Consider the following 14,769-nt stretch of genomic DNA (forward strand, 5'->3'; position numbering starts at 1 on the left):
TTGACAAAATCAAAGAGTACTTATGAAATCTACCTATATTGGTGCCATTTGTTCCAGGAAAGCCTTTGATTTTATACTTAATAGTACATAAAAAATCAATGGCATGTGTGCTGGGGTAAAAAGATAAAACTAACAGAAAAGAATGAGCAATTTACTACTTGAGTAAGAAGTTTATTGATTATAAGTCTAAGTACTCACCATTAGAGAAGATATGTTGTGCATTGGCTTAGACAGTTGGACGGCTTAGACAGTACATATTCTATCACACTACTTGGCTCATAGCAAAGTTGGATCCTATTAAGTATATATTCAAAAAGCCATCATTGACAGAAAAAATAGCATGGTGGCAAGTTATGCTTTCAGAATATGGTATTATTTATGTGACTCAAAAGGCTATAAAAGGGAGTGCAGTAGCTGAGTTCCTTGCCAATCGTGTTGTCAAAAATTATGAACCAATGAACTTGAATTTTCTTGAAAAAGATGTGATGGCCATTGAAAAAAATAAACTAGCTGAAGAGTCTTAGAGAATGTATTTTGATGGAGCAGTAAATGCTTTAGGCTATGGTATTGGAGCAATTTTAATATCTCCTGACAAGCATTATTATCCCATTATAGCCAGGTTGAATTTCAATTACACAAATAATGTAACTGAATGTAAGGCCTGTATTATGGGTTTACAAGCAACAAATTGAAAAAAAAAAGATAAAAGTGTTAGATGTGTTTGGAGATTCAGCTCTGGTCATCTATTAGTTACGAAAAAAATGAGAAACAAGGGATTCTAAGTTGATCTGATATCATAAATACATCTCTGAGTTAGTCAAACAATTTGAAGAAATTCAGTTCGAGCATCTACCTAGAGAAGAGAACCAAATTGCTGATGCACTAGCTATTCTAGCTGTAATGATTAAAATAGATGTAAATACTGAGATCCAACCCATCAAGCTGGATGTGAAAGATGAATCAGCACATTACTCAGGTGTCGAAAAAGAAGTTGATGGGAAGCCATTGTATCATGATCTTATGCAATACATCAAAAGTCAACAATACCCAGAACGTGTAACAAAAAATAATAAAAAAACTATCAAAAGGATGGCTATGAGTTTCTTTTTGAATAGAGATATCCTCTATAAAAGGAGTCGAGATTAAGTGCTCTTAAGGTGTGTGAATGTAGCTAAAGCAAAGAAGATTATTAAAGAAGTGTATGATGAGATTTGTGGGGCACATACGAATGATCATATAATGGCTAGACAAATTATGAGGGTCGATTATTTTTGGTTGACAGTGGAGAGTGACTATATAAATTATGCTAAAAGATGCCATAAGTATCAAATCTATGCTGATAAGATTCATGCTCTCTATCAGTATTACACGTTTTAGGTCCTTTATGGTCGTTCTCTATGTGAGGCTTGGATGTCATTGGGCCTATTACTCCAAAAGCTTTGAATGGGTATAGATTCATCTTTGTGATGATTGATTATTTCATAAAATGGGTAGAAGCTGCATCATACGCTAGTGTGACCTGATCCGTGGTATGCAAATTCATAAAAAAAGAGATAATACGCAGATATGGGCTTCAAAAGATAGTTATTTTTTATAATGCCAAAAACATGAATAGCAAAATAATGAATGAAGTATGCACTCAATTCAAGATCCATCATCATAATTCGACATCATATCGTACAAAGATGAAAGGGGTAATGGAGGCTGCAAACAAGAATATTAAAAGAATCTTAGAGAAAATGATTGATACTTACAAAGATTGGCATGAAAAGTTATCTTTTGTTGTGCATGCTTATAGAACATTAGCCCGAACATCAACTAGGGCCACCCTGTTCTCTTTGGTATATGGAATGAAAGCTGTATTGTCAATCGAAGTGAAAATTCTCTCATTGAGAGTCCTGACAAAAGTAGAGTTAGAAGAAGCAGAATGGGTTCAAAATCGCTACGAGCAGTTGAACCTTATTGAAGAGAAAAGACTTACAAGATTATGTCATGGTTAATTATATCAAAAGAGGATGATGAGAGCACATGATAAGAAAATTTACCCTCGTCGCTTTAGAGAATGAGACTTAGTGCTGAAAAGGATCCTTCCAAATTAGCATGACAATCGAGAAAAATAGACACCAAATTGAGAAGGCCTGTACGTGGTGAAAAGGCCTTTTCTGGTGGGACATTGATTTTGGCAGAAATGAACGAAAATGATTTACCTACTCCGATAAACTTAGATGTTGTAAAGAAATATTTTACTTGAAAAAAAATTAAAAAAAGAGAGAAAAAAGTCAAAAAATAAAAAATGATGACTTATCTAAGTTGAAAACTTGAAAAGACAACTTGGATGTGCAAAAAAAGCATCATTGAGAGAAGATTTTAAACACAGGGGCAAATATAGTTTGATGAACTTTGAAGAATCAAGAAAGTCATCTTATTTAGTTTTGGAAAAAGAATCTGAGAATATTTTGTTCGTGATTATCTTATGATCATTATTTGGGTACCTTTGTTTCGACTCAAACACTTTGCCATGCATTTATTATCGATCTAATGAAATATGCTATCTTGCCTTTGGAAATAACGCCTATCCATTCCTTTATTCTCATTTGATGTTTTTGTTTACCGTACAAATAAGAGAAATGTGTGATTGCATTTTGTTTGTCTTGAACTTAAAATGATGAAAAGAAAAACAAACACGAAAGATCTTAGCATTACTTTTTAAAAGTTGACAAAGACAAATGAAAAAAAGATGAGAAAAGCATGATAAGACATTGATGTTGTAGACTTTTGAAGAAAAGTATTATTATGAAAGAATACAATGGTCAGATGTTAAGAACAGATTGGTCATATGACAATTGTTGAGAATCTGATAAAAGAAGCAAAAAGTGAGAGATTTAAAAAACCTTTTTTCTATAATGAATAATTTTGATTGCATTGCATGCATTGCATTTAGAGCACTCAGTACATGCATCCATAAGAAGTTATAATAAAGAGTAGAGATTTTTTATTTTCTAATGAAAAATAAGATTTTCATATTCGGATGAAGATAATAATCAAATAAGAGATGCCAAAAGAGAGAAATTTGCTTGTTTAAAGATGAAAAATCAGTTTCAAACAAAGATACAATTTTAAAGTTGTTGAGCCTCTGATGAGAGGATCCTTTTTCAAGATAGAATTTTAAAGTTGTTGAGCCTCTGTTGAGGGGAGCCTTTTTCAAGATAGAATTTTAAAGTTTTTTCAAGATAGAATTTTAAAGTTGTTGAGCCTCTATTGAGAGAAGCCTTTTCCAAGATAGAATTTTAAAATTTTTGAGTCTCTACTGAGAGGAGCATTTTTCAAGAGAAATTTTAAAATTATTGAGCCTCTGCTAAGAGGAGCCTTTGTCAAGATGAATTTTAAAGTTGTTGAGCTTCTGCTGAGATGAGATTTTCAAGATAGATTTTTAAAGTTGTTAAGCCTTTGCTGAGAGGAGCTTTTTAAAATAAAATTTTTTAAAGTTGTTAAGCCTCGAGTAAGAGGAGCATTTCAATTTGATGAGAAAAGCTTTCTGATTAGTTTAAATAAAAAAAAATCTCTTTGGATTTTGGACAAATTGTTGTCTTTGTGTTTGCTCTATTTTTTATTCTCAGTAATGTGCAAAGAAGGACAGTTATAGACACCAAATTTATTCAAATTTTAAGTAAGGATCCTCGAATTTTCGAGTCGAGGCCCAAGTTCAATCGGGCTGAGGCCCAATTTCAATTCGATTGGGCTTTAAGCCTAATTTGATCGGGCTTGAAGCCCATTTTGTTATTTAGCCTAGCCTACACCTTTTTTATTTTCTTTATTTTATTTTTTAATTAAAAAAAATACACCAAAAAAAAGAAAAGAAAAAATGAAAATGAAAATGAAAAAAACAAACAAAAAAACACAAAAAAAAACAAAAGCTAAGAAACAAAAAGAAAAAAAATGGCTGGTGGCTATGGGTGCCATGTACGACACCAATGCCACCTTCTGTTCACCCTGTATTCACTGTCACCCCCTGTTCACTCCATGTTCACCCCTGCATACACTGCCACCCCTATGTTCACCCTTGCATACATTGCCACCTCTCTATTCATCCTTGTGCCCTTGTTCACCAAAGGTCTATAAAGCACTAGCACTTACGCCCCACAGAAGAAAGATCTGCGCCATTCCCAGTTACAACCTCCACACATCTTTTTTTTTAACAAAAAAAACCCAAAACAGAACCAAAAGTCTGTCAGAAACCAAAAATAACAAAGAAAACATAGTCCTCATTGTAGAGAGGAACATCAGCGCCAAGCCCCTGCAACACAAAAAATAAAAAATAGTCAGTTTTAGTTTATAGGAAAAAAAAAGAAGATCGAAACTTAAAGCCTCGATCTACGTCGATTGGGGCTGTTTTTGGTGAAAAAAATCAGATCTGAGAAGAAGACAAAGAAAAGAAGCTTCGGGGTGTTTTGGAAGCTTTTCCGTACCGATGACTGGTGGCTGACAGTGAAGCACGATAGTCAACACTGCGGACGGCCATCGATCGATTCATCTAGAGAGAGAAGCTTTGAGAAAGGGGAGAGGTAGAGAGAGAGAGGGGAGGGAAAATTGAGAGAAGAAAAAAAATTAGCTTTTATAGAAGGCCGAGATTCAAAACGACATCTTTTAAGGAAAAAGCTAAAACGATGTCGTTTTGCTGAAGGAGAGGATCTGCGCGTGGATCTGGATCTGATCCGAGATCCATGCAAATCGACACATCGACCCTACTCCCTTTAGCCCTAGGCCTAACCGGTCTAACTGAACCCAACCTGAACTGTTGAACGCGACCAGACTGCTAGATTGATGTTGATCGGATCATTGACCGATCTGGTTCAGGTAAAAAAATTTGTTTTTAATTTTTTTAAATATTATTTTTGTTATTTTAAATTTTATTATTAATATTTATGCAAGTTAAAATGTTTAAAATTGCTATAAAAATTTTTGTTTTATAATATTTTTAAAATTTTTATAATTATGTTATTTTTAAAAATAAACCTAATAATAATACATAATTAAAAAAATGTATGAAAAAGATTTTTATCCGATGATAAGATTCAAAGGTACTCCGAGTAGTGATACCTATGAAATCTCTAGGTGAGAAGATTTTTTTAAATACTATCAGTATATTAGAGTATTCATAAAAAAAATTTTCAATACAATAAAAATTTTCTTTTGTTATAAAATAGTCAATAATAATTAATTAATAAATTAAGAATAGGTAATAAAAAATTGAGAAAAAAGGAAATTTTATCCGATGATAGGATTCTAAAAGTATTCCAAGTAGAGATGCTTTAAAAATCTCTAGGTGAGAAGATTTTTTTTAATATTACCAGTGTATTAGAATATTTATAGAAAATCTTTAATATAATAAAAATTCCTCTTTTTTTCATTTTTCTAAATGAAAATAATAATAAAATTTAATAAAATTTTCAAATAAAAAATAAAATGTGTGCATTAACGTATTATCATTTGCATTGCATGTACGGCATAAAATTTTTTACGAAAAATAAATTTAAACCTTTGAAGATGAGATTCTAAGGTATTCCGAAAAGTGATGCCTAAGAAATATCTAGGTGAGAAAGAGTTCTTTCTATGTTACCAATGAATTGGAACATTTTAAGAATTATTTCAATAAAAAGGTTTTAATTTATTTTTCTTGAATAGAATTTGAGCATCAATAAAAAAAATAATTTTCAATAAATAAAAAAATCAAGAAAATTGCTTTTTTAACACTGAAAATGAGACTGTTTTTTATCAAAATTAAATGATAACATGTAGTTAATTGATACCATTTTAAACGGATGCTGTGGGGGTGCTAATCCTTTCCCACACGTAATCGACTCCCAAACCCAAACTGTTTCGTAGACCATAAATTATCTTTTTAATAAATTTTAATTAATTTTAAAATTTTATTAAAATGATAAATTTTAATAGGTGGTGAATCGCACCTAGCCAAAAAAGATTGGTGGCGACTCCGTTTTTTCGTTCTTTTATTTTCATTTTCAAATTCATCGGATGGCCCTAGAATTGTTACGGCAATAAATTTTGATCAATTATGGTAAAATGAACATTTCTGTAATTATGATTAGAATGGTATTATAATAATTTTAACTAATTATAGTAAGAGAGATATTATAGTAATTTTAGCTAATTATGGTAGGAAGGCATATTTCCTATGAAGCATTCATAAGATCATTTTTCATAATTATAGTATAAGGGGCATTATAATAATTTTTGGTCAATCATGGTCAAAGAGGCAATATCGTAATTTTTAGTCAGTTATGGTTGGATAGACATTTTCGTAATTTTGATTGGAAAGATATTATAGTGATTTTGGTCAATTATGGTAGGAAGGGTATTTTCATTATTATGGTAGGAAGGGCATTATAATAATTTTGATCAATTATATATTTAATTTATATTGAAAAAAGATATTAATAATATGTGTGATGAATATATACTTGATAATATTTGTCAAACATTGCATACGCTAATATGGCTAAAAGGGTTAGAGTTTAGGTTAATATGATATAAAATTTGAAATTTTATTGTGTAAAGTATACGTTATTTGAAAGTTTATGGTGCTTAGGTACCAATTTATATATTTTCTCAAAGTTTAAGTACCAAAATTGTAATTAACTCAATTTAAAAGTAAGATAAGATTCAAAGTTGGAATCTTTCGTTTTTTTTAGAATAAGGTTTGAGTTATGCCCCTTCATAAAAAATAATCCAAGTTCCTAATTTATCGTTGTATAATGATGTTTAAGTGTAATGAAATTTTGCTTAAGATTTTCATTTAGATGTAATACTTTACATATTTGCTCATTTAAACCTTTATTTGATAGCTAAACCTACATATATATATATATATATATATGATTTACATAAATAAAATGATTAAATATAAAGGTTTTATATAAAAGTGTAGTTTGATTTAGTAAGTGAGATTAGAAGAACATTAGAAAGGAAAAAAAAAAGAAAAAGCAATATATATTTTTTTATAGAAAGTGGGAAGACTATATATTACCATACGGTATGAGGAAGTGGCATTTGGATGCATGATTAGATATGAGAAAGGAGGGTTATAAGCATTGCAAAATTAATTGATGCTTTGGAATAAATTTGAGTCAAAGTTAGATAATAAATACCTTTGGATAACCCCCAAACTAATGGAGACCCCCAAACTAAAGGAAGATAAATGCAATGCACGGGGGAGCATTAACATTATTTGAAATGAGGGAATCGTGATGATGGCTAGATATTAATTTGATGCTTAGAGCTTATCCCAAAGCTACATTTTTTCTGTCAATATAGGAGGGTTGTTGTGCAATGAAATATGAAAATTTTGAGATGTTAAGTCAAAAGTCTTTAAATTTTTGGTTTAAAATTGCTATAAACTTGTTGATATATATTAGTAGATTGTCTTTTGAAATGAAGTTACATTGTTACAATGAATTTATTAAAATATTTCTAAAGCTTACAATGAGTTTTTAGTTGAAGTGTTTGAAAAGTCAAGTCGGATTAAATCCAATAATTTTTTTAAAGTTTTATTTAAGGCTTGGTTCAACTTGTTCAATTCAAGAGATAAAAAAATTTCAAAAAAATATATTAAAATATTAAAAATTTATTATTTTTAACTATATATTTAAGTTAAAATTAAATTAAAATTTTTATTAATAATTTAATATATCGAATCAGACTAAACCAAACTCAAACTCAAAAATCTTTATTCAAAATATAATTTGAATGAAACTAGACTCACGGATCAAATGGATAGTTCAACCCGTGAATAAATCTAGTTTCTAGCTAATTAAAGATTCCTAATTATTTATTAAATTCCTTTTAGCAATGTTTCCCTATGTCATGGAAGCTCTGTTTTTTTATAGTGGTGGTAGAAAGGATTAAAAATAATAGTCACTTCCTCTAACCAATACATATATTTTTTCTTACATATATGAGGAATTAATCAAGATTGAGGGAGAAAAGAGATTGGAACCCTAGACGTTATCTGAATTATTGCTTTTGATGTGAGGTAAAAATATTAAAAAGAATAACTTAATATGCTTTTTAATATTGAAATACTAAATTCAAAATGTAACATTTTTATATAGAGAATGAAGATAGTAGCCAATATAACAGATAAATTAGTTAGGGTTAGGTTAGAACTTGGAATATTTTACGTGTTTAAACAAACTAGAGCGTTATCATGATCATCAAATATATCACTTTACAACCTAAAAACTAGGGCATCACTTTGATATTCCCAAAAGAGGGCGGACAAAAAAAAAAAAGCAGAGAAGACAATTCATGCACCTAATAACATTTTGTCTTAATCATTTATTTTCTTTTCTTGGAAATTACTCTGACCACAAAAGTTAATTGATTTGTCATTGAATTTCTGTCTTCTAGATTTTATTTTTTCGTAGTCATCCATCCTTTTTATCTAACACAAAGGTGGACACACCCACAAACCTAATTATTACTTGCCTAATCTCATAGGCGACAATTAATTTTCATATAGTCATAAGATTATATTACATTTTATTTTATTTATTTTTTATATATTAAAGTCAACATTTAAAGTTTAATTTAAAATTTAATTCAATTAATTAGTATAATTATTTTTAAAAAGTGTGATTTAATAAGTTTGAGATTTAAATTTCAATACTTCTAATTTTTTTTTTTTATTTTCAGGTTACAACTTTTTTGTAAAAGAAAAAAAAAAAAACTCAATGTTTAAAGTTTAATTAAGATAATGGACTGTGTTAAAGTGTCAATTGATGGTTAGAAACTTAACAAATCAAATTTGGTTTAATGTGTTCTAATTTTTGATTCTTTTAATAGAAGTGCTGATGATATTTCACTTTCAACTATGAGACTATGACATTTGGGGAAAAAATGGAGCAAAAAGAGCATAAGAGAAGGATAAATGGACTTGGTTACCGTCCTTGATGGAACTTGTTGTATTTTGTCTCTAAGCAAAACTGGGGGAGACCACCCCATGTTTTTGACTTTCAATAGCCATCGTGGCTAACTCTTATGGCGGGAAATTGCCTCTAATGAGATTTATTTCTTTCATTTTGTTTTTATTGAAATTCAATAAAAAAAATTTTATATTTGATTTATTTTCAAATTGTGTCGCATCCACGTTTGAATTCAAACGATGCCAAAGTGTAAAATATAAACAACATAATATATCATATAACCCAATATAGAAAAAAAGGAAAAATAATTGAAATATTAAAAGCAAATTTCTTCACTTTTACACTAATTCGTTTATACTTCAATACTTCATCCTTGCCTTGAGATTTTTTAGTTAAACGCCAATTTCCTCTTTTTCAAACGTTTAAAACCTGAAATTTGGGGTCGAAACTCAATTAATGCCAAAATTTGCTTCCTCCCTTGACATTATTGTTCCAAAAAATAAATAAATAAACAAAATAAAGAAAGTGATTCAAGAATGATGTTATAAATGGAATAATATTGAATGCATCTAATCAATTAAAATTATTATTATTTTTTTATTTTTAACTTGTATTGACTTTTTTTTTTGGCCAGATACTTGTATTGATAGTGAATCTCAATTACCACTATAGAACAATATATTGGTGCCCCTTGATATATAATTTCTTCATAAAGCATTTTAAAAAAAAAGAAAATTAGCAGTATGATTTTAAGGATAATAGAAATAGAATAATTCATGATCACATCGTGCTCTATCCTTAAAACATTTAAAATTCCAAAATCAAACTGTTTGTTTGTCTATTTGGAAACTAAAAGAAGAAAGAAAATGAAAACCTTGAAGATGTGCTAAAATGTTCCAAGCAAAACACAAAAAAGAAAAAAGAAAAAAGAAAAAAGAAAATTACACTGAAAAGAATAAAAATCAGAAAGAAAAAGAGAAGGTGCTAAGGGTTAAAAATTCCAATCCAATGTTGTTCCTAAGTCCGCCAACAACTTGTCAAATCTCACTAATGTCCTTTTTGAAAGATGGATTACTAATTTTAATTTGGTCACGAGCCTTGCAAGTGGGCGGCTCTAAGCCTTTGGTAGGAGAAAGCCCCAAATGTCTCAAAATTTTGATCATTATCATCAAGTATTGGGACCCAATGTTTATCATCGAGCGAATAATTACTTCCCATTTTTTTTTTAAATTTTAACAAATCTCTCTTGACTTATTCTCTAATCATGGATTATCACATAATTCCTTCCCCTCTCTTTTTCTTTCATGAAATTATTAATATTAGAACAAAAATTACAATCAAATTTAACATGATTACATATAAGAAATTAATTAATTACCGAATAGACAAATTGATCAATGAATGAATCAAAGTAAAATAAATTTAATGTAAAATTATATCAAATTCGTACATGATAAGACTTATTTTAAAATTTTCAGATTTTAAGATTTTTTTTACCGTTAAATCAAAGCTTCGTTCACAATTCCTTCCCCTCTCTTGGATAGCAGCCTTTGTCACTTGTTTTCTAGTCATGATCAGTTTCCTAATCCATTGTGCTAGTCCTTTTTGCTTATAATTAAATCTAATAGAGTGGTTTTAGGGTTATATTAGAACAATATTTTTTGGTTTACCTAATTAATCCAATCAAAGTGCATATATGATGCCTTATTGGTGGCTTCTTTAATCAACAATAATAAAACCAAATTTTATGCTGTGAAGAATCAGTGTTATCTGCAAATAGTTTCATCCTCAATTAAAAAAAAAATGGTGCAAACTCAAGAATTATTCAACTAGGAGAAGAAAAAAAAAAAAACCTTTCAATAGGAATATTGACCAAATTGATGATTAGATTAGATAGTTGTCATAATGAAGTAAACAATCGGTGTCAAAATAATTTCGTTCGATATTATTTTTTGAATTTATATGCATGACAGTGATGTTTTATTATTGGAAAAGATGGACATTGAACGCCTTCTAACACCTTCTAATATGTTTTTTTAGGTAAATTTAAAAATCATGAATATATATGTATGAGATAATTTTTCTTTATGTATTATGTATGTTGTGATTTTCATAAGTGTTTTCCTTAATTTGTACCAAATCAAAAGAACGTAAAAACAATTGAAACGTTCTAAAGAATAAGCTTTAATTTCAAGAGAAAATTGTATAGTCACAAGTATAAACGCAAGCAAGCCACAATCGTCTTCATAATTGCTAATTTTATTTTTTTTACCAAGTCCATTGTAGAAACAAATGATGGGTGTTGACTCTAACATATATGTCAATAGACTCCGTATATGTAAACATACCAAATCTCAGGAAAATTTATCCGGTACCCAACAAATGGGGCCAGGCTGATTAAATTGTGAGGCTGAGAAACAAAGAATTTGAATTTAAAATTTAATTTAATTAATTTATATAATTATTTTTAAAAAATAATATCTAATAAATATTGAGTTTAAATCTCATTATTAATCTCCTTTATTATCTTAAAACTGCGATTAAAAAAAACAAAAAATCTGCACTAGTACTTTTTTTTTTAACTGTGCTCTCCGATGCAAGTGTAGGAAATTGCAAGGAAGATGGATTATAGAGTAAAGATAAAAAAGAAAAAAAAAGGCAATTTCTTTTGATTATGTGGTTCACCACTAGTACAAGTGCACAACCATATGAATTTCATTGCATATTAAGAAAGTTCAAAAGCATCTTACCTAAAAAATAAAGTGCTAAGGAGCATAAATACTGCATGAATAACAAATAAATTCTCATAAAACCACTTGTTAAGAATTTGCAAAAAGTTCTTCAAAAGGTTACCGCATATATCTATTTTTAATATCGGTGATTTATTTTTTAATTAAAATTTTTTTTGATATAATAATTGAGACATGATTGCTAAAAAACATATATAATTCGAATATCTTTTCTCAAATCAAACAAAGAAAAACGATATTCGAAGTATATATATATTTTCTCTATATATATATATATTATATAAATATAAATATATATTTGGAGAAATTATTAAATGTATATATTTAAAGTGATATATACTTTTTAGGGTATATTCAAAAAATACAGAAAAATTAATAAAAAAACATATGTTATCATGTTAATTTTATTTGTAGAGTGAAAAAATATCACTGATAATATATCAAATAATTTTTTATTTTTTAAATTATAAGTATAAGTTACATAAATTATTGAATAATCAAATAAAAAAATTATTAACTAGAATATAGATAAATAAATTTAACATAAAATTAAACAAATTTACACATAATAAAACTTAAATCTAAGATCTTAAGGTTTTAGGAACTCTTCCTTATCATTAAATAAAAAATTTCTTGACATTTTATATTTATATTTTTGTGGGTAAATACTTTAAAGTTTATATTTGTTTATTAATTAAATTTAATTATAATTTTTTGTAAAACAAAAAATTGTGGACATTTGGCTTAATTGCTTAGTACCAAAATCCCTTAAGTTGAGCATTATGGGGAATTGCATCACCCTAACCCTCATCGTTTGATTGATGACCTTTAAAGAGGAAGAAGAAAAAAAAATGGTGTTGACACCATTTTATTATTTATTTATTTATTTTTTCTTTTTTTCTTTGACAGCGGCTCTGACAGTCTCACTATCAGCAGCCTTCACAGCCACCAGCAGTCATTCTGATAATTGGTGGTTGCTCTAATCTTAGGTTACCAAAATCTTAGATTTTTTGAGATTTTGATCTTCTTTTTGCTTTATAAATAGAGCAATGAATCTGACGACAAAAGAAGAAAGAGGAGAGCCTGCAAAAAAAAAAGTTTTCAGAATAAAAAAAATTTCTTTCTACAAAAAAAATCAAAACAAAAAAACACATAGTCCTCATCGTAGGAAGGAACCATCAGCGCCATGCCCCTGCAACAAAAAAACCAAAAAGTTAGTTTTGGTTTATTAAAAAAAAAGAAGAAAAAGAATGGAGATTGAAACTTTAAGCTTGATCTACGTTGATCAAAGCTGTTTTTGATGAAAACGAGATCGGATCCAATAAGAGCACGTCAAGTAGAATTTTTTGAGAGAATTTGTGATTTTTCGACATTGACCAACGACCGATGATGATTGCCGACACGAGGAACAGCGACCGACCGGTTGTATTTAGAGAGAAAGGGTTTGAGAAAAGGAGGAGTTAGAGAGAGAGAGGGAGAAGAGAAAAAATGGGAGAAAGGAAAAATTTTTGGGTTTTATTTAAATCGCTAAAGGCCAAAACGATGTCGTTTTAAGCTAAGGATCCACGCATCAACCCTTAGCCTTGACCTAGGGTTTGCGCAACTGACCTGACAATCCACTAACCCTTTGACCCTTGACCGATCTAGCTGAACCGATATAGACCGACTTCAAACTGTCGAATCGCCCAGATTGAACTGAGCTACAGAACTGATCTAATCTTGTATTGATTAGATCGTTGACCGGTCCGGTTCAGATAAAATTTTTTTTTTTAATTTTAAAAAAATATTTTTATATTTTATTTTTATAATATTTATGCAATTAAAATATTTAAATTTGTTTGAATAAATTTTTATGGAGTTAAAATTTTTATAATTTTGTTAATTTTAAGATAAACTTTAAAATAATAATAACAATAATAAAAATGAACTTTCTAATAACAAATTAATAAAAAGTGTAAAAAAGAAAAATTTTTATCCAACGATGAAATTCAAAGGTATTCCGGATAGTGATGCATACAAAATCTCTAGGTGAGAAGATTTTTTTAAATACTACCAGTGTATTGGAGTATTTATAAAAAGTTTTCAATACAATAAAATTTTCCTTTTTGTTGATAAAGAAATAAAAATGAATTAATTTATTAAAAATAAGTAATAAAAATGAAAAAAAAAAAGAAATTTTATCCGATGACGGAATTCTAAAAGTATTCCGAGTAGAGATGTTTTAAGAAATTCTTAGGTGAGAGGATTTTTTTTTAAATATTACTATTGTATTGGAATATTTATAAAAAATCTTCAACATAATAAAAATTCCTCTTTTCTTCAATAAAAACATTAATAATAATAAATATAATAATTCAATAAGAAAATATCGATAAAATTTCCAAAGAATAAATAAAAAAATATGTGCATCAACATGTTAGCATTTGCATTACATGCATGACATAAGTTTTTATGAAAAATAAATTTAAACCTCCGGAGATGAGATTCTAAGGTATTTTGAAGAGCGATGCCAAAGAAATCTCTAGGTGAGAAAGAGTTTTTCTAATGTTACCAACATACTGAAATATTTTAAGAATTATTTCAATAAAAAAGTTTTAATTTATTTTTTAAAATAAAATTTGAGCTCTAAAAAATAAAATAAAATAAAAAAACCAATTTTCAATAAATGAAAAATTAAGAAAATTAATTTTCAAATACCGAAAATAAGATCATTTTTTTTATCAAAATTAATGGATAACACGTAATTAATTGGTATTGTTTTCAACGGGTGCTGTGGGGGTGCTAATCCTTCCCCATGCGTAATCGACTCCCGAACCCAGACTATTTTACAAACCATAAAATTATCTTTTTAATAAATTTTAATTAATTTTAAAATATTATTAAAAGGATGTATTTTAATTGATGGTCAATCACACCTAGCCAAAAAAGATTGGTGGCGACGCTTTACTCTTTGTTTTTTAAATTCATTGGACGGATACAAAACCATTACGATAGATGGGTGATTGGTCAATAAGTTTCTTTCTTGCTACATTTGTCATCCATGTAGCTCTTATATGTCTTGATTTAATAAGAACTCT

The sequence above is a fragment of the Durio zibethinus genome, chromosome 16, assembly GCF_047325235.1.
Source record: "Durio zibethinus cultivar Kanyao isolate XHJ-2024 chromosome 16, ASM4732523v1, whole genome shotgun sequence".
NCBI lineage: Eukaryota > Viridiplantae > Streptophyta > Magnoliopsida > Malvales > Malvaceae > Durio > Durio zibethinus.